Here is a 20236-nt window from a genome sequence, read left to right as displayed (position 1 = left end):
TTAACAAAAGTTCCGAACCTTTCTATTCTCATAGGTTCCACAGATTGTAAATTAAGGATAACATTTTTTGCTAAACTAATTATTATATTATTGATTGATTGACTATGGCTTTTCATAGCACCCAGTATTGCTATCTGTAGCATTAGTTCTCAGCAAATGTTGCAATTCTTCAGCCATTCCTGGACCTGTGACCAAAAACGAGCTACACATGAATGGATTATCTTGGCAAAGGAGAAATGCTCACTAACAGGGATGTAAACTAATTTGTGCAAAACATTTGACAGAAATACGCTTTTTGTGCGTATTTCAGCTCATGATACATGGCACTAACGCTTTAAATGTTGTGTTTTATGTTTTTTGTTCAGTATACATGTACATCACTGTATGCTACTGAAAAAGTCAGCTTTGACACACTCAGTTTCAAGGTGCTGCTTCGGGGGGTTCAGAGAGTTCCTGCAGAGAGTTCATAGGCTCATTTTGGAACACGTTTGCCATGAGAGACTAATACATACAGTACATGTAGAATGCGCTTCTGTTGCTTTAGCCTGGTATCAATACAGACCCTCACAGTACTGCGCTGTATGCACAGACCTCACACTAAATGAGATCCATAGGCAAGGCCGACCTGACAGACGTGTGTGTGCTGCAAGTCACTACTGTTCCTTTCTTACTTTTGTTATTTTCTATACCCTGCCTACTGTATATGTACATATGTACAACAAATACAATTCAAATTTGTCTGGTGCTGTTACTCCCTGTATATACTGTAGTTTAATTCTTGTCTTTCTCTATTTGCTCTGCTGCTCTGCTGCCCCCCCCCCCTCCCCCTCCCCCCAGCCCTCTCTGGGTTTGACTTCGTTACACAGTCTCACCACAGGCACAGAACAGGGCAAAGCTGCCGCTGGGTTTTCCACCAGACACAGGCTGGAATGTGACCCATTCATCAAATAGAGAGCAAATACATCAGCTACTATCGCTTCATCACCGAGAGCAGATCATTATCAGGGTGTTGCGTGTGGAGTTGAGATCCTAGGCAGATCAGAGCCTATCGTCTGGGAGTGTGCCAGGCAGGCTCAAGAGGAGAATGCTACATAGAGTGTTTATGTATTTACTCTGACTGAAACATGCCTCATGCCTTCCCGTGTTTCAGCCGGACTGCATGTTTGTTTGTGTTTTTACTACTACTTGGCTCGTTATTCCTTGTTGTGCGTGTTTAGCCCCCCCCTGTGAGAATTACGATGTGCGACTAGACAGTTTCCTATTGGATTACGCTGACTCATTAGCAGGCAGGCTGCAGCTATAAAGGGCATTTTTGTCCACAGTGGGCTGCTGATCTGTTTCTTTCTTTGGAGTCCTAGGAGGCAGGCGAGAGGCTGAGGCTGAGGCCAGTCAGTTAGTCAGAGTGTGTTTGTGTCCCTCAGGCCTTGTTTCATGTGTGGTAGGAGAAGATTAGAGCAGTTTGTTCCTAATAAAAGCCTCAGGATGAACGAGCAATGTCTGTCTGTGTGAGGTCATTTTTGATCCGGAGCTACAATAGAGAGACAGTACATTAGCAGCAAGCTGGGGGCATTAATGTGCAGTGTAGCAGTATGTGTAGGATCTGGACTGGCCAGACAGCAGTGCTAGTTTGTTATAGCTACCAACTGAGTTAGTGGAACTGAGTGAAGAACGCACTCAATGAATATAGTGGGTTGTTTTCCTAGCCAATGAAATCCTCCGACTGGTAGTCATCCTAGAAATGTGTTCATGTTAGACAATGTGTCTGACGTTTGTATCTAAATGTAACAGTGTTCATACTGTAACTCCAACATTTGGTTCAGAACACAGGTCTCGCACTCCCTACCACTAGTTTTTAAACCTGGGATATTTTAGGAGCACAACTAATGAGGTCAGACAAAAAAACCTGTGTGGGTACACTTTAACAACGTTTAACCTGTTGTTATTCATGTTTTTTCATCTGCGCAATCTGAGCAATTAGAAATCCATTGACGGATTAGACTTCCATGAATAGCCGCTTACGAGGGGGACTTATTGCGGTGAATAAAAGTTCCAATTGTTGAATATCCCCACTCTGGCTGGATTCCAATAGGAATTAAACATCACTTTGCAAGCCAGCATAATGTGACTTGCAGGCCTGATGTGACCACTGTATTAGGCCCTCGAAGTAAGGCTTTATGATATATATAATGTATTGTCTTAAATAATTATGTACTTAGTGGCTGTTTTTGCTGGTGACTAGCATATGCTGGCACTCTGGTGACCAGCTCATGTTGGTCATCAGTGTCCAAAACACAGGGCAAGCTGGTCACCAGCAATAACACAGCAAATGCTGGTCCCCAGCCAAAACACAGCGAAGGCACCAGCAAAAACACAGCAATTTTGGTCGACACTGTTTTTTTTCCAGCAGGGTAGTCAGAGTGTGTTGGTGTCCTCAGGCCTTGTTTCATGTGTGGTGGGAGAAGAATAGAACAGTTTGTTCCTAATAAAAGGACGAAAGACCAATGTCTGTCTGTGTGTGCTCATTTTGATCCAGAGCTACAATAGAGATTAGCAGTACATTATAGTACATTAGCAGCAGGCTGGGGCCATTAATGTGCAGTGTAGCAGTATGTTTAGGATCTGGACTGGATAGACAGCAGCACTAGTTTGTTAAAGCTACCAACTAATTGAATGGAACTGAGGGACATCCCACGACTAGTAGTCTTTCTAGAAATGTTTTAACTTTAGATAATGTGTCTAACATTGGTATGTAAATATAACCGTGTTCATAACCTGAACATTTTTGGTTTCAAACCACAGGTTTCACACTTTTAAATGAGGAAGACACATTTCAGTGGAATGCATTCAATCGTACAACTGACTAGGTATCCCCCTTTCCCTTTCCCACATTAAAAAATGCTCTAGTATACTATGGTAAAAATGCTATAGTATTCACTGCAGTGTTTTTGCAGACTTTACTGTAGTATTTACTGTAGTGTTTTCGTGGACGTAGTATTTGTTTTATTATCTTTGATATAGCAGTGGGGACTTTCTCATTGAAGAAAGAACCTGGACAAAATACTCAAAGAGCAAATGTTCAGTAACCTGTAGATAGGTAGGACAGGTTTAAATGGATAGCTTCTGCTCTTTTGTATAACCTGTAGGGAATGCAATATATCAGCTACTGACAAAACAATGTTTGTATATTTACTGACATGTATGTGTAACTGATAGATGATGACACACACACACACACACACACACACACACACACACACACACACACACACACACACACACACACACACACACACACACACACACACACACAAAAACGTATGTACAGTGTAAATTGTAAAGTAATTTTTCTGTACTGTCTTTTTCATTATATGTCAGACCCCAGTAAGACTAGCTGTTACGGTTGGTGTCGATGGGGACCCGAATGAAATCAAATCAAATTGTGTAGTACTGTTAAATTCGGAATGTGTTTGACTTTTTTTTGTGACTTTTTCCACATTTATTTACAGTACAGCCTTATTCTAAAATGGATTCAATTGTTTGTGTTTCCTCATCAATTTACACACAGTACCCCATAATGACAAATCAAAACTGGTTGTATTTTTTTGTGTGCAAATTTGTCAAAATAAAAAACCTGAAATATCACATTTACATAAGTATGCTGACACATTATTCAGTACTTTGTTAAAGCATCTTTTGGCAGCGATTACAGACTCGAGTCTTCTTGGGTAGGATTCCACAAGCATGGCACACCTGTATTTGGGGAGTTTCTCCCATTCTCTACAGATCCTCTTGGATGGGGAGCGTCGCTGCACAGCTATTTTCAGGTCTCTCCAGAGATATTAGATCGGGTTCAAGTCAGAAATCTGTCTGGGCCACTCAGGGACTTGTCCTGAACCTTCACCCTAGTCTGAGGTCCTGAACACTCTGGAGCAGATTTTCATCAAGGATCTCTCTCTGTAGTTTGCACAGTTGATCTTTCCCTTGATCCTGACTGGTCTCCCAGTCCCTGCCACTGAAAACATCCCCACAGCATGATGCTGCCGCCACCATGCTTCACCTTAGCAATGGTGCCAGGTTTCCTCCAGATGTTCAATCTTGGTTTCATCTAGAAGTCGACCGATTATGATTGTTCAACGACGACACCGAAACTGATTAGTGGAGGACCACTTTTTGGTAAAAGTTCCTGTCTTAGGTCAGTTAGGATCACCACTTTCTTTTTAGAATGTGAAATGTCAGAATAATAGTAGAGAGAATGATTCATTTCAGATTTGATTTATTTCATCACATTCCCAGTGGGTCTGAAGTTTACATACACTACCTTCAAACTCAGTCCCACTTTGCTCGACATCATGGAAAAATCCAAAGAAATCAGCCAAGACCTCAGAAAGACAATTGTAGACCTCCACAAGTCTGGTTCATCCTTGGGAGCAATTTCCAAATGCCTGAAGGTACATCGTTCATCTGTACAAACAATAGTACGCAAGTATAAACACCATGGGACCACGCAGCCATCATACCGTTCAGGAAGGAGACGTGTTCTGTCTCCTAGAGATGAACATACTTTGGTGCGAAAAGTTCAAATCAATCCCAGAACAACAGCAAAGGACCTTGTGAAGATGCTGTAGGAAACAAGTACAAAAGTATCTATATCCACTGTAAAACGAGTCCTATATCGACATAATCTGAAAGGCCGCTCAGCAAGGAAGAAGCCACTGCTCCAAAACAGCCATAAAAAAGCCAGACAATGGTTTGCAACTGCACATGGGGACAAATATCTTACTTTTTGGAGAAATGTACTCTGGTCTGATGAAACAAAAATAGAACTGTTTGGCCATAATGACCATCATTATGTTTGGAGGAAAAAGGGAACGCTTGCAAGCCGAAGAACACCATCCCAACCGTGAAGCATGGGGGTGGCAGTATCATGTTGTGCGGGTGCTTTGCTGCAGGAGGGACTGGTGCACTTCACAAAATAGATGGCATCATGAGGCAGGAAAATTATGTGGATATACTGAAGCAACATCTCACGACATCAGTCAGGAAGTTAAAGCTTGGTCGCAAATGGGTCTTTCAAATGGACAACGACCCCAAGCATACTTCCAAAGTTGTGGCTTAAGGACAACAAAGTCAAGGTAATGGAGTGGCCATCACAAAGCCCTGACCTCAACCTATAGACAATTTGTGGGCAGAACTGAAAAAGCGTGTGCGAGCAAGGAGGCCTACAAACCTGACTCAGTTACACCAGCTCTGTCAAGAGGAATGGGCTAAAATTCACCCAACTTATTGTGGGAAGCTTGTGGAAGGCTACCCAAAACATTTGACCCAAGTTAAACAATTTATAGGCAATGCTACCAAATACTGATTGAGTGTATGTAAACTTCTGACCCACTGTTAATGAGATGAAAGAAATAAAATCTGAAATAAATAATTCTCTCTACTATTATTCTGACATTTCACATTCTAAAAATAAAGTGGTGATCTTAACTGACCAAAGACAGGGAATTTTTACTCTGATTAAATGTCAGTAATTGTGAAAAACTGAGTTTAAATGTACTTCCGACTTCAACTTACGGTAATATACTAAAGGTAATATACTGTATACATGTAAAAAGGAGTAATAGTGACCAGTAGCTGGATAAATTGATACATATGAATGTTAATGGCAATCAATAATCAATGAACAGCAGTGTAGTGGTAGTAATAAATCAAAAAAAAATGTAGCAGCAGCAATAGTTGTTAGACATGAACAATCTTATGGCCATGGGATAAAAGCTCTTAAGAAGTCTGTACTCTATATTATGGTCTGTACTTGGCGTGTAAGTTTATGCCATTTGTTTTTAAACCTGGGATATTTTAGGAGCACAACTAATGAAAGATCAGACAGCAATGTGTTTCAATTTGTAAAACTTGAGCCTGTATTAGAATGCTAAAAATAGCCGCTTACGTGGAGGAACAAAAAAAGTATTTTTTCTCCGCTGGCCTGTCTGTCTGCGATTCAGGGTGTAATTTGTGGTTTGCCAGAGGTTGGACCATGGTTGGTCAGGAAGCGGCAGCAGGCGGCGGGATAGAAAAGTGCTGTTTAGCCCTGCTGTATGTTGGGACCTGGAAGAGTGGCCTTCTAGCAGGCAGACAGGCTGAGGCCAATAGGCTATGTCCAGTCTGTGCGTGGGTGCTCTGGCTAGCCCACAGACTAGAGCTAAAATGCTTAAGATGCAAGAGCATGGCTCAGCCAGACACGGCGCATTGATCATTGCCTTCCAAGAACTGTCCTTTCCTCTCCTCCCGCTGGAAAAGAAAATGTCCCTCCTGTTCGTATACCTCCGCCTGGCCCCAATGTGTAATTTCAGTCAGCGTCTTGCCCTATCTCCAAATAGCAACAGCCTGTGTGTGTTATTTTTTTTCCCACGAGATCCCTGCTTCCAGATGAAAACACTGCATGGCCTGATACATCAGTCATTGTTGTGTTTGTTCTGCACTTGACTTCAAACAGAGCGCGAGTTGAAAAGGAGAGTGACCTTTGGGAATCACACAGTCAGGAGCCAGGGCCAGAGTCAGACTCTGCCCAACATCTACTGTACATATTGGAGGATGGACTTTACTTTGAGGCTCTTTCTATTCTCATATATATATTTTTTTAAATTGAGGAATATAGAATGATGAACAGTCATGGAATGTTGCCCTAGAAAACACCTCTCCTCTGCCTCTTTCACCCTTACTGACTGACTGCTGGGGGGGAAAAGTGATTTTTTTTAAGCTGTGACGTAGGTTCGCTCAGTAGGCCGGAAGCTTTTTGAACCTCTTTACACCCACTATCTTTCGCCGAGGTTTATCGCGTATAAAACAAATCATTTCAAATGTATGCACACGTGCATGTCAGTTGCTTCGAGTAAAAGTGTCTGCTCAATGGCATATATTTTTATATTATAATACCATTCACCTCTTTGTCTACCTTCAACAGGGAGGAAAAAAGCACGTATTAAAAGAGAAGTTGGACGGCTTTAGTTGCATGAGGTTGTCCTTATACCTCAGATGTCCTTGCATTAAAAAAAATGTTACAAAGCTGTTGATACGGTTCTTTATCTTTGTACGCATTTCTCTAGATTTTTCTTCTTCTTCTTTTGAGTGGCAGCCCACAGGTACAAGTAAATGTATATGATATCAAATGCAAATATGATAACTAAATATGTGAGGATATCTGAATCAATATGACTTTGAATGTTACACCTGTGCATGTAACCTCCTGAAAAAATAACAAACTAAATATATCTTATATTTGAGATTCTTCAAAGTAGCCACCCTTTGCCTTGATGACAGCTTTACAATGTAAAAAATAAAGAAAAACCCTTAAAAGAGTAGGCATGTCCAAGCCTTTGACTGGTACTGTACATGGAATGAATGACTAACTGTATCCAGTAGAGTCCTATTAATCTACTGGATCTTTACAACACACTAAGCCCTGAAGTATAGAAACCAATTTTCGTTCTCGTTTATTTTTATATTTGCGGACGGGATAAACCTCTTGAGATGAGACGTCTTGTTTTCGTCATGAGAAATATAGTTACTTCACTAACCGAATCAATGTTTAAGCAATTAAATAAATAAAACAGTTTCCTGTTCTCTACCTCCCAGCAGCCTATAGATATGGTCCCTTTTGATAGAAACTCAATTGTACTCATTTCAACCAACCATTTTCAACCAGCCTCTTTTACAATATACTGTACACTGAGTATACCAAACATTAAGAATGCCTGCTCTTTCCATGACATAGTCTGACCAAGTGAAAGCTATGATCACTTATTGATGTCACTTGTTAAATCCACTTCAATCAGTGTAGATGAAGGGGAGGAGACAGGTTAAAGAAATATTTTGAAGCCTTGAGACAATTGAGACGTGGATCGTGTATGTGTGCCGTTCAGAGGGTGAATAGGCAAGACAAAATATTTAAGTGCCTTTGAACAGAGTATGGTAGTAGGTGCCAGGCGCAATGGTTTGTGTCAAGAACTGCAATAATGCTGGGTTTCTCACACTCAACAGCTTCCTGTGTGTCTCAAGAATGGTCCACCACCCAAAGGACATCCAGCCAACTTGACACAACTGTGGGAAGCATTGAAGTCAATGTACCAGAAGATCCCTGTGGAACGCTTTCAACACCTTGTAGAGTCCATGCCCCGAAGAAATGAGGCTGTTCTGAGGGTGAAAGGGGTGGGTGCTCAGTATTAGGAAAGTGTTCCTAATGTTTGGTATACTCGGAAATATGCTGTATTTCTATAATGGCATAGTCTATAATGGTATAGATACCATTTTATCCAGTCCACCTACCCCACCCGTAACCTATTATCCTGCTGTTTATTTGTCTTGTTTTCCACAAGAATTGCCCCTCACAAGACCGTGTGTGCACTCAGTGTACCCACTCCTCCCTTTTTCCCTCCCTTCCTGGTCTGGAGGTCTTATTAAGATGCATTGTTTTAATCAAGCGGAAACCAATTGCTACAGAGATATGGTGCCTTCGGAAAGTATTCAGACCCCTTGACTTTTTCCACATTTTGTTGCGTTACAGCCTTATTCTAAAATGTATGAAATTGCTTTTTTTCCTCATCCAATCTACACCCAATGCCCCATAATGACAAAGCAAATACTGTTTTTTTGAAAAAGGAAATATCACATTTACGTAATTTTCAGACCCTTTACTCAGTACTTTGTCGAAGCACCTTTGGCAGTGATTACACTCTTGAGTCAAGTTTGGCACACCTGTATTTGGGGAGTTTCTCCCATTTTTCTCTGCAAATCCGCTCAAGCTCTGCCAGGTTGGATGGGGAGCGTCGCAGCACAGCTATTTTCATGTCTTTCCAGAAATGTTTGATTGGGTTCAAGTCGGGACTCTGGCTGGGCCATGCAAGTACATTCAGAGACTTGTCCCGAAGCCACTCCTGCGTTGTCTTGGCTCTGTGCTTAGTGCTTAGTGAACATTCGCCCCAGTCTGAGGTCCTGAGCAATATGGAGCAGGTTTTCATCAAGGATCTCTCTGTACTGCTCCGTTCATCTTTCCCTCGATCCTGACTAGTCTCCCAGTCCCTGCCTCTGAAAACATCCTCACGGCATGTTTCTGCCACCACCATTCTTCACCGTAGGGATGGTGCCAGGTTTCCTCCAGACATGACACTTGGCTCTTAGGCCAAAGAGTTCAATCTTGGTTTCATCAGACCAGAGAATCTTGTTTCTCATGGTCTGAGAATGAATTAAAAAGTAGGATTATTTTAGATTCTTTTGAACAAATGATTAAAAATGTTTTTAAAGACAAATCGACAATTGGTAACCCAACCCTTATGGGATTAATTGACACATAATGAAGCATTACAATAATTCACTATGGTAATTATTGTCTGAGAGTCCTTTAGGTGCCTTTTGGCAAGCTGGCTGTCATGTGCCTTTTACTGTGCAGTGTCTTCCGTCTGTCCACTCTACCATAATGGCCTAATTGGTGGAGTGCTGCTGAGATGGTTGTTCTTCTGGAAGGTTCTCCCATCTCCACAGAGGAACTCTGGAGCTCTGTCGGAGTGACCATCGGGTTCTTGGTTACCTCCCTGACCAAGGCCCTTCTCCGCCGATTGCTCAGTGGTTCCAAACTTCTTCCATTTAAGATTAATGGAGGCCAAGAAATGTTTTGGTACCCTTCCCCAGCTCAATTCCGAGTCTCATAGCAAAGGGTGTGAATAATTGTAAATGTAAATAAGGTGTTCCTGTTTTTTTTTACAGACTTTCACCATTTCTAAAAACCTGTTTTCCCTTTGTCAATATGTGATATTGTGTGTTGGTTGCTGAGTTTTTATTTTAGAATAAGGAGTGTAACATAGTCATTTGCCCCATGGCTCTGTACTACAGCATCTTAATTTCAGCCAGTTTGGCAAAGTAGGAAAATAATCCTGCAGCATCAGGAAATGTGAATTATTATGTGGATTCTAATTAATGGATATTTTTTGTTGATACATTTTTTGTTACGTCAAATCAAGTCTGACATTTTGATGTGGAAATTGCAAACTTTAGAAGCCTTTTTAAAACCTTGAATACACTACAAGTTTTGCTTTTCTTAGCCACAAAAGAGTGATGAAATTAAGATCCTACATCTGTATGGTCATGCAAACAGCCTGATGCTGTGGCTGTTTAAAAACACAGGCAACACTTGAGGGCAGTATGAAGGCTGAAACATGTCTGGATCAAGTTGAAGTTGAGATTTGAGCACCATTGATACTATACAGCATTTGTCACATACAGTGGGGCAAAAAAGTATTTAGTCAGCCACCAATTGTGCAAGTTCTCCTACTTAAAAAGATGAGAGAGGCCTGTAATTGCCATCATAGGTACACTTCAACTATGACAGACAAAATGAAAAGAAAAAAAAATCTGAAAATCACATTGTTGGATTTTTTATGAATTTATTTGCAAATTATGGTGGAAAATAAGTATCTGATCACCTACAAACAAGCAAGATTTCTGGCTGTCACAGAACTGTAACTTCTTTAAGAGGCTCCTCTGTCCTCCACTCGTTACCTGTATTAATGGCACCTGTTTGAACTTGTTATCAGTATAAAAGACACCTGTCCACAACCTCAAACAGTCACACTCCAAGCTCCACTATGGCCAAGACCAAAGAGCTGTCAAAGGACACCAGAAACAAAATTGTACACCTGCACCAAGCTGGGAAGACTGAATCTGCAATAGGTAAGCAGCTTGGTTTGAAGAAATCAACTGTGGGAGCAATTATTAGGAAATGGAAGACATACAAGACCACTGATAATCTCCCTCGATCTGGGGCTCCACGCAAGATGGACCCCGTGGGGTCAAAATGATCACAAGAACGGTGAGCAAAAATCTCAGAACCACACGGGGGGACCTAGTGAATGACCTGCAGAGAGCTGGGACCAAAGTAGCAAAGCCTACCATCAGTAACACACTACGCTGCCAAGGACTCAAATCCTGCAGTGCCAGACGTGTCCCCCTGTACATGTCCAGGCTCGTCTGAAGTTTGCTAGAGAGCATTCGGATGATCCAGAAGAAGATTGGGAGAATGTCATAGGGTCAGATGAAACCAAAATATATAACCAAAAACTCAACTTGTCGTGTTTGGAGGACAAAGAATGCTGAGTTGCATCTAAAGAACACCATACCTACTGTAAAGCATGGGGGTGGAAACATCATGCTTTGGGGCTGTTTTTCTGCAAAGGGACCAGGACGACTGATCCGTGTAAAGGAAAGAATGAATGGGGCCATGTATTGTGAGATTTTGAGTGAAAACCTCCTTCCATCAGCAAGGGCATTGAAGATGAAACGTGGCTGGGTCTTTCAGCATGACAATTTTCCCAAACACACCGCCCGGGGAACGAAGGAGTGGCTTCGTAAGAAGCATTTCAAGGTCCTGGAGTGCCCTAGCCAGTCTACAGATCTCAACCCCATAGAAAATCTTTGGAGGAAGTTGAAAGTCAGTGTTGCCCAGCAACAGCCCCAAAACATCACTGCTCTATAGGATATCTACCTGGTGGAATTGGCCAAAATACCAGCAACAGTGTGTGAAAACCTTGTGAAGACAACGTTTGACCTCTGTCATTGCCAACAAAGGGTATATAACAAAGTATTGAGATAAACTTTTGTTATTGACCAAATACTTATTTTCCACCACAATTTGCAAATAAAATCATAAAAATCCTACAATGTGATTTTCTGGAGAGAAAAAGATCTAATTTTGTCTGTCACAGTTGAAGTGTACCTATGATGAAAATTACAGGCCTCTCTCATCTTTTTAAGTGAGAGAACTTGCACAATTGGTGGCTGACTAAATACTTTTTTGCCCCACTGTATAGCAGCTATCTGTCCACAGTAAGTGGTAATATAAGTGGTAAGATGTCTGTTGAAGGCCGAGGATAACCATATCCCACTTTACCAAAATGTGGTGGATGAGACAACCCCCCACCCCCACTAAAACAATACTTCAACCGGTACTCATCTCAAAAAGCAACGGTGAGTGTTGCTCATGTACATAACATTTTCATTGTCTATTGTTGTATCTAAAATCACCTCTGTCGGTGATGGATATGAAGTTACTATAGTCACACTCATCATCGCCACAGATACAGTCAGTATCTCCTCCCTCAGAATATTTCCACCGTATCTCAAGTCCCTCATCCGTACAACAAGAGTGCATATGGCTTTCTCTTCTCACTTTGAGTCACCAGCAGCGCTGTCTGTCTTAACCCACACTAACCACAGTATGTGTCACATCTTTGCCAACTTCAACCATAACCTTTCAGTCCGTGCCCTCACAGTGTATTTCAGACGCACGTGGGTTGCATTTACGTAGCTACACCTCCTATCTATGACTGAGCACGTCTGGGGTGCCCCAGATTGATTGTTCCATGTCAGTCCCTCATTAACCTTATCATGGAGTCACCACTGTAAGAGGCCAAATCATGCAGATGTTGCATTTTGAAGAAATACATCATATGACTTGCGTGTACAATGAGTGGGGAGTGAGTGGTCAAATTATTCTATTATTAGTATTATTTGTTTATTTTTTATGATCTGCATGGCGTTCATTTCAGAACGTCTAGACTAACCTACTCCTCTGCTAATGTTATGGCTTGTCTTTTACATTTATTTAACTAGGCAAGTCAGTTAAGAGCAAATTCGTATTTACAATGACAGCCTAGGAACACTGGGTTAACTGCCTTGTTCAAGGGGCAGAAGGGCAGATTTTTACCTTGTCAGCTCGGGGTTTCGATCAAGCAACCTTTTGTTTGCTGGCCCAACACTCTAAACACTACGCTACCTGCCGCCCCGTTCCCATCTCAGTGTGCACATGCAGACTAATTATCCCCACTCACACATTTACGTATCCATACTGTATGTGTTGTAGCCTCACCTTCGTTCCAAAATTAGCTTTCTTACACTCTAGTCAGCGTTGCTGCCAGCGGGTCATCTGACTTGGTATGGGCACTGGCAGTCACTCTCTGCCTGTGTAATGTGAGCTAGCCCCGCTTGGTCAGGTCCAGGGACACTTCATGTATTGGTATGTGTGAATGTGCTTTAACCTCTCACCATAGCCAGGCAGCCACAGTACAACAGTCCTGAACGGGTTTACAGGCAGGCAGTGTATCACTAGAAACCCTTACTGGCACGCTACATGACATCCATTTATGTCACCTGTCCAATTAACCAATAAGGCCCGAGGGGTTGTGGTATATGGCTAAAAGCCAGGTACTCCGATGCAATGTGGAGTGCCTGGATACAGCCCTTAGCCGTGGTATATTGGCCATATACCACACACCAACGTAATTAGAGCAGTACAAATAAATGTTTTGTCATACCCGTTGTATATGGTCTGATATACCAAAGGCTTTCAGCCAATCAGTATTCAGGGATCGAATCACCCAGTTTATAATTGACCTTATAGTATAGTAGGGGGAGGGATGCTTTGTTTAACACAGGCTTATGAAAACTCTGAACAGATTATTTTTATGGAGTCTACTGTCAACAGATACAGTAGACTCAAATACTCAAATATATCAATATCTATGGTGGATCCTTCTTTTTTTAATCATTCAATTGGCATTTGAGTATTTGTGTGTATTTGTGTGTAACCATATTCAATTTATTCATCTTTTCATCAATTCGATTTTGAAGACACATTTCGCGGATTTTGAGTTTAAAGAGGAAATGCTGACGGGGGTCAATGTTAAAAATATGAATGACTGAAATTCTCATTCACATTTCACAACATTGGTGGAAAAACCAAAACTACAGACTTCATTAATGATTACGTCGTTTTTCAGCTTTTATATGAATGAGCGATAGCCTTCACAGCGATATCCTTCCTCTGCAAAAAAGGACCATTCGTATGGTTCTCTTTTATTTCGAGTGTATGATCGTGCTTTCTTGCAAGAACAGGGCTTATTGTGGCATATAATGACAACTGTAAATAACCATAGAAACAGGATTGTCATGTGAACATGGCGGATCTTTTTTCTGTGTCCCAAATGGCACCCTATTGGTCGAGATCGGTGTGGAAGAACTTGACTGGCCTATACAGAGCCCTAACCTCAACCCCATCAAACACTTTTGGGATGAATTGGAACGCTGACTGCGAGCCTAATCGCCCAACATCAGTGCCCTGCCTCACTCATGCTCTTGTGGCTGTATAGAAGCAATTGCCCACGGCAAAAAAAAAACTGAGATTGACCCACTATGATGTTTACTTTCTGCATCTAAGTCCCAAATAAAGTAATAGGGGTTGACTAACAAGGTTGACGATTTCAGAAGTTAAATCAGCCATAAATCCTTTTTGTGACAGGTGGAATGGAATCTTGTTGTGTGCAACGGTGTGGCACAAAAGAAATGTTATTGTTAAAATATATTTCGCCTGTCTATCTGTGGGTAACAGGGATGATATGTTATGTTCAACACGTTCAGTTTTCCACCACAAAACACAAAAATTGCCAAAAGGAGTAGAACTAGCTCACCTGCTTTTACACTATGATTTCACTATTAGATGTTCAATGATTCTTTTGAAAAAAAAAAATGAAAAAAAATTGTAGTTTCACCATATTATAACAAGAGTTATGGCTACAGTTCAGATAACAGCGTTCACATTAAAATGAAGGACATATGTAAATGAATCACTAATCACATGAAGTAAATAATAATATTTTAAAAAATGACTTTGTCAAAGCAACAAAATAACTCTGGCTTTACAGTAATGGTGACAACTTAGAGAAATTTTTGGGTCAAGTGGGTTAAAATCTTCCTAGCAGTCACAGAGGGTGCATGGAGGGTCATGTCAAAATGCTGAAATGTGGCACTTTAACAAGTCTTTATTCATATGACAAATCAGATTTATTGAATTCTCCATGTGGTTTATATTAAAGGGCACTTCGTTTAATTTAACAGGCTTTTAAATTGAATATTGGTGCACAATTTCTACTTCAAATATCAAAGGGACGCAAAACGCACTCATTTCCTGGAGTGACCTACATACACATGCACGTTCACACACACACACACACACACACACACACACACACACACACACACACACTGAACAACACACTCAGCCTTTGAAGGCTTCATGTGGGTGGTTTTGTGTGCCATATTTTTCCTATAGGGAGAGTTTCCATTTGCAAGGTGTTGTTTTATTTTGTTTGTTGTTGAGCTGTTGAAGGTTTATTTCATTGCCAATTATCAACTTTTCTCATTTGGGCTTCTTTCTTTCTCTGTATTGTTGTTTCGTGTAAAGCCCTCCATCTGGTCTCTCTCCCACCACTACCCCCCATCCTCTACCCCCCATTCCCTACCCTCCTACCCCTCATCCTCCAGCCAGCACCTTCCATTGGGCCCCATTAATAATGCAGGGGACAATCCCGCCTCGGAAACACTCCTCCCCCCCGGCCTGCCAATCACCCAGCTTAATTAGCACATGAGAGCATGGTCGCCAAGCGCCCGGCCACCCATTCACCAATCACCACACACGTCTGGCTCTGGTGGCAACGCTTAAAATCTTCATGGTAACAAGATTCATCTGAAATAACCCCAAAACTATCTTGATCATCTTTTTGGCAGTTTCAGGCCAAAGTGATGGTGTGAGTGTTTTGCTTGTGTCAGAGTTTTGTGTGGTTGATATCGCTGAGGTGTCCGTGGTTGCATTGTAGCTTCATTAGAAAGGGTTCTGTGATTATTGAACTGATCATAGGAGGAGGAAGGGGTCATTAACCGACGAGACAAAGGAGAGGGAATTTGCTTGAGGTGCAGATTAGGGTAGTTAGTGATTATCCTGTTGCTTTAGTCAATACCAATGTACTCTCCGAGATTAGACACACAAAAGCGTGTACGCCACATTACTTTTCTACCATTTCTAACATGTAAGTAATATCAAGTTGCTAGTTACAATTCAGGTCGAAACAATATCTGGATACAGTGGATTGTCGTACTCTTCTTGGAGACAGCCATTGCCTCATCTACCTTCCAAATCAACAAAATGTTTGTCACGGACACTGGCCAGCTCAGAAATACAGTAATAGAAACATGTTAAAGTATGGAGGAATCTACTCTACTGTATTAGAAGTGTGGCCACAGCGTTAATATCAAAGTAGACACAGAATGAGATACAACAGTGAATATTATTTACATTTGAGTCCATGCAGAATTATAGCCAAGGTCTATAGATAACTCCGTGTTTCTATCACATTTGCAGTCTGTTACCATATAAGACAGCGTAATGACTCACCCTGCTTTCTGACCTACAATGTGGGAAGGGAAGTCATGATTCATGCAAGCTGCAGCTAATGCAGGCCGGAGCCTAAAATACTCTGGTATGCATTCTCACACACTCACATGCACACCCACACACTCACATATGCACAGATGTACTCAGCAACAGTTTGTGAGACATGAGAAAGTTAGCAGAGTGTGGAGAGTAACAGAATGACTGGCCAAGTTGAGAAGGCTTTCTGAGGTAATGCTAGCATGTTTGTCTATATTGTGAGATGCATTCCAGGTACGAGCTACATAACTTGCATTTTTGTTGGGAAGTGGTGTGAAGAGTTGCTGTGTTATTGTTTTTGGTAAGTCACGTAGTTGTAGTCTTAACACTCTTGTCGTAAAGTAGATTCTGCAATTATAGCAATTAAATCACTCCAACCTCATTACAACTTCATCTAAATGAGGGACTGCTTCAAAAAATCTAATTAAACGTTGCTGCTTATGTTGACATACTAATTTGAATAAGGCACTGTGCGGTGGAATTAAAGAGTACTGTTTAGATAAAACAAAAATCCCCTTAACTTCATCATTAGAATGAATTTGATACTCTTAAAGAGAGGGATTTACTCTGCAGGTAAGATCAGAAGGAAGGCTATACAGTACGATGTATGTTTCATTTCAATCAACAGTAAGTCATGACTCATGAGAGAGCCTGTAATGTGGACTGTCTGGAATAACTTCTCTGCTAGCTACATGTGTAGGTACCACCCTCTTGTCTCACAGGCAATACGTGAGCATTTTAACTTGCTGTAATCTGGCTAACAGTTGTCTTTGATAGTTTAAACAGTGTGTGCTATTGTACTTTTTACTAATTGTTTTCTTTTTGGAGGGTGAATCCCGATGGTGTTCTTAGTATTGATTACATTCTGAAGGATATGGCACTCTGCCTGCCTCATTAAGACATTAACTACCTTTGATTTTAATGGTAGATTGTACAGAACTCTAAGGCCGGTTTCCCGGACACAGATTAAGCCTGGACAAAAAAAATGGACTAGGCTTAACTTTGACACACATTGTGTAATCATTCTAGTGGTCCCTGCAGCGTACGCTCAAAATGGTGTGATTAGAATGCTTATTTAAAGACCTACCAGGTGGCTCAGTGGTCTTTGCCACCAGAGATTCTGGGTTCAAGTCCAGGCTCTATTGCAGCTGGCCACGACTGGGGGGCCTATGGGGCAGCGAACAATTGGCCCAGCATCGTCTGGGTTCGGGAGGGATATCCTTGTCTCATCACACACTAGCGACTCCTGTGGCGGGCCGGGCGCAGTGCACGCTGACCAGGCCGCCAGGTGCACAGTGTTTCCTCCCGACACATTGGTGCGGCTAGCTTCCGGGTTGGATGGGCATTGTGTCAAGAAGCAGTGCGGCTTGGTTGGGTTGTGTTTCGGAGGACGCATAGCTCAATCCCGAGTCTGTATGGGAGTTGCAGCAATGAGACAAGACTGTAACTAATACCAATTGGGGAGAAAAAAGGTGTACATTTTATTTTTTATAAAAAAATAATGGTTATTTAGAACGTCCAGTTTCGATTGATGCAACAGTCAGCATTTGAGCTGGCTACCCTGTTTTTTCACAGAAACTTGTTTAACAAACACAGTCCTTACAATGTTATATCCTGAATGTGACTAGTTTATTTTTTGGATGCAATGTTCAGACATTCACAGAAGTAGCGTTAGCATAACACATTCATCCAAACCAGAAAATGTAGGCTACATTAGTCCTAGCGCTGAGGAAAGATTGACGTAACACAAGCGGTCAACTCTCAGCTGACACAAACCATAATATCAATAAGCTAATAGCAATGACTATTTACAAGTCATCACATCACAGGTGTGCTCATCATTGATCGAAATAATTGAGTAAAAAACGTTATAAAAATGTTAAGTCATCCAACGATGGGTAGTTTGTGCGGTCCGCCATGTTTTGTTGTTGTTGAGACAACCAAAGATAAGAAGATGAGACAAAATGAGTTTGGTCTGTTTGCAGTATGCATGTTGAAGAGGGTGTGTCGTCTACCATCATTCACTTCCCTTCATTCACTTCCGGGAGTTTACTTGAAAGATGAGTGTACCATCCCACCTCATTTTGTTATAACATCTTTTGTCTGATAGACTTTACGTGACACCCAGAATGCATTGTATCATGTCAACAAACATGGCACCACACATAGCTGGCAAATAGCTTAGCATTAGCTCATCATAATCAGTACAACCTTCATAAAAGTATTTTACACACATCATATGTGTCCACTAAAATCTATGCAAGAATTGGTGTCACCAGTACTTGAAAATGTGAATAAGACTGTAAATAGATTATACTCCATACATACATACGGTATGCTCCACTAGAAATGACAACAAGATATACAGAAAATAAGGCACTTACTTTGATAGGAACGCACACACATCCAAAGTTATTATTTGTAAGGAAAACAACAATGAAGGCAATTCGAGCACCAGCCAGAAAATGTGCCAGGGGGGAAAAGTTTGTGCAAGACTGCGCAAATGTCTGCATACTTGATGTGCGGAAACACTGGGGAAGTGATTGGCCTCTATTCGAAGAGAGATGTTTGTCCTGCTCAGTAAAGCCTTCAACATTAATTGTTTGCAACAGTAAAATGGGCTACTTCTATGTGAATTAATGAGAAGGAACACGCCTCAATATGCCTCAATTCAAAATGTTGTTAGAAAATAAAACTTGAAACTACTTTGAAATTGACAAATGTAAGCATAGCCTATAAAGGGCAGCACGTGTTAACTGTCCTGTTGCGTAGAAATCACATTTTGGAACAGTGAGTGCATTCTGAAATTACGCGCATAAAAAGAAACTCACATGTGAAAAGGTGTGCCCGGGAAACCACCCCTTAATGTTATTACTATGCAAGTCTCCCAGTGCTCTGGCAGGTGTGCAAAATCAGATGTGCTCTCTCCTCCCTTCTTCCTTCCCTCTCCTTCCTCCTCTCCTCCCTCACTTTTCTCTCCTCCCGCCTTCACAATCACCAGACACAGAGCTGATCCCATTCATCAATGTCAGCAGGCAGGAGCTCCAGGGTTTGGTCTGCAAAACTGCAGAGAATCACCTTAGGGAGTCATAGACCCAGAGGCTCTATTCCAAAAGACTGTCCCGAACCAGGTCTGAGTAACATTGCATACCACACCTGGGATCATTCATTTCAGACTCTAACCATTGTAAAGCAATGTTTCATTTTTCAATGATGAACATGCCACATGCACAGTGTCTTACAAAATTCTTTAAATTAATATTTCAAGTCTCTGGCAACCTATGGTTGAAAACATATGATATGCTCTTTTTAGCTCTGGCTCGGGATCAAAGTGTAGGGAGACAATATTTATCTCTAGTTGGGTGTAAAGGTTCTGGATCCGTTTGTTGATTGAGTTGGGCTTTAATGAACCCCTGGCATAGCCTGACTCGTCTCTGTGTCTTTGGCCCAGCTCTTTGCCTTGAACGCTGAGGTCTCTTTCCTGCTTATGGTCTGTCTGCCACATCTGTAACTATCCACTGTGCTCTCATAGCCACGTTCTGTTTCAATCAATTCCTATTCTCAAACATCCTCACTCTGCATATTCTATAATGAAGCATTAACATGTTTCCATCGCTGTAGTTTGGCTAGGAATGAACTGCCACCTTCGGTGTGATATCACAGATTTTTGCTGAATATCAATGAGACCTACAGCATGTGCTCACTTCAACTTGTCTGTTATTTATATATTTTTGTATGATTTATTTATATGCAGAATTAGGGAGAAACATCTCCACAAATTCCGTCACCACCTTAACAGTGCTCTGCCCAGCCCTCTCAGGTGTCTGACTGTCTGCGCCTCTCAATGATTTGGTTTCATGAATCTACTACAATTAATTTACCTAAAGCCCCAGACCAAATCCCTCTAACAGGCTGAGGAAATAATGACCTTGA

The 20236-nt window shown here is 41.5% G+C and overlaps 1 protein-coding gene across 4 annotated transcripts in view; it reads left to right on the top strand.

The window, feature by feature from the left end:
* The window catches only part of LOC135557489 (transcription regulator protein BACH2-like), a 110031-nt gene that overhangs the window by 53664 nt on the left and 36131 nt on the right, over nt 1–20236 (top strand). The window contains exon 1 of one of the 4 annotated variants that reach the window (XM_064990778.1): nt 16424–16495. The exons of the other annotated variants lie outside the window; for them this stretch is intronic. The gene's annotated coding sequence lies outside the window, so the exon portion shown is untranslated. Of the gene's footprint in view, nt 1–16423; nt 16496–20236 lie in introns of those variants that run through there. 4 annotated transcript variants of the gene reach the window in all.

The sequence above is a fragment of the Oncorhynchus masou genome, chromosome 16, assembly GCF_036934945.1.
Source record: "Oncorhynchus masou masou isolate Uvic2021 chromosome 16, UVic_Omas_1.1, whole genome shotgun sequence".
In the NCBI taxonomy this organism is placed as follows: domain Eukaryota; kingdom Metazoa; phylum Chordata; class Actinopteri; order Salmoniformes; family Salmonidae; genus Oncorhynchus; species Oncorhynchus masou.
The sequence above is the reverse complement of the archived record's forward strand: the minus strand, read 5'-3'. Positions and strand labels throughout refer to the sequence as shown.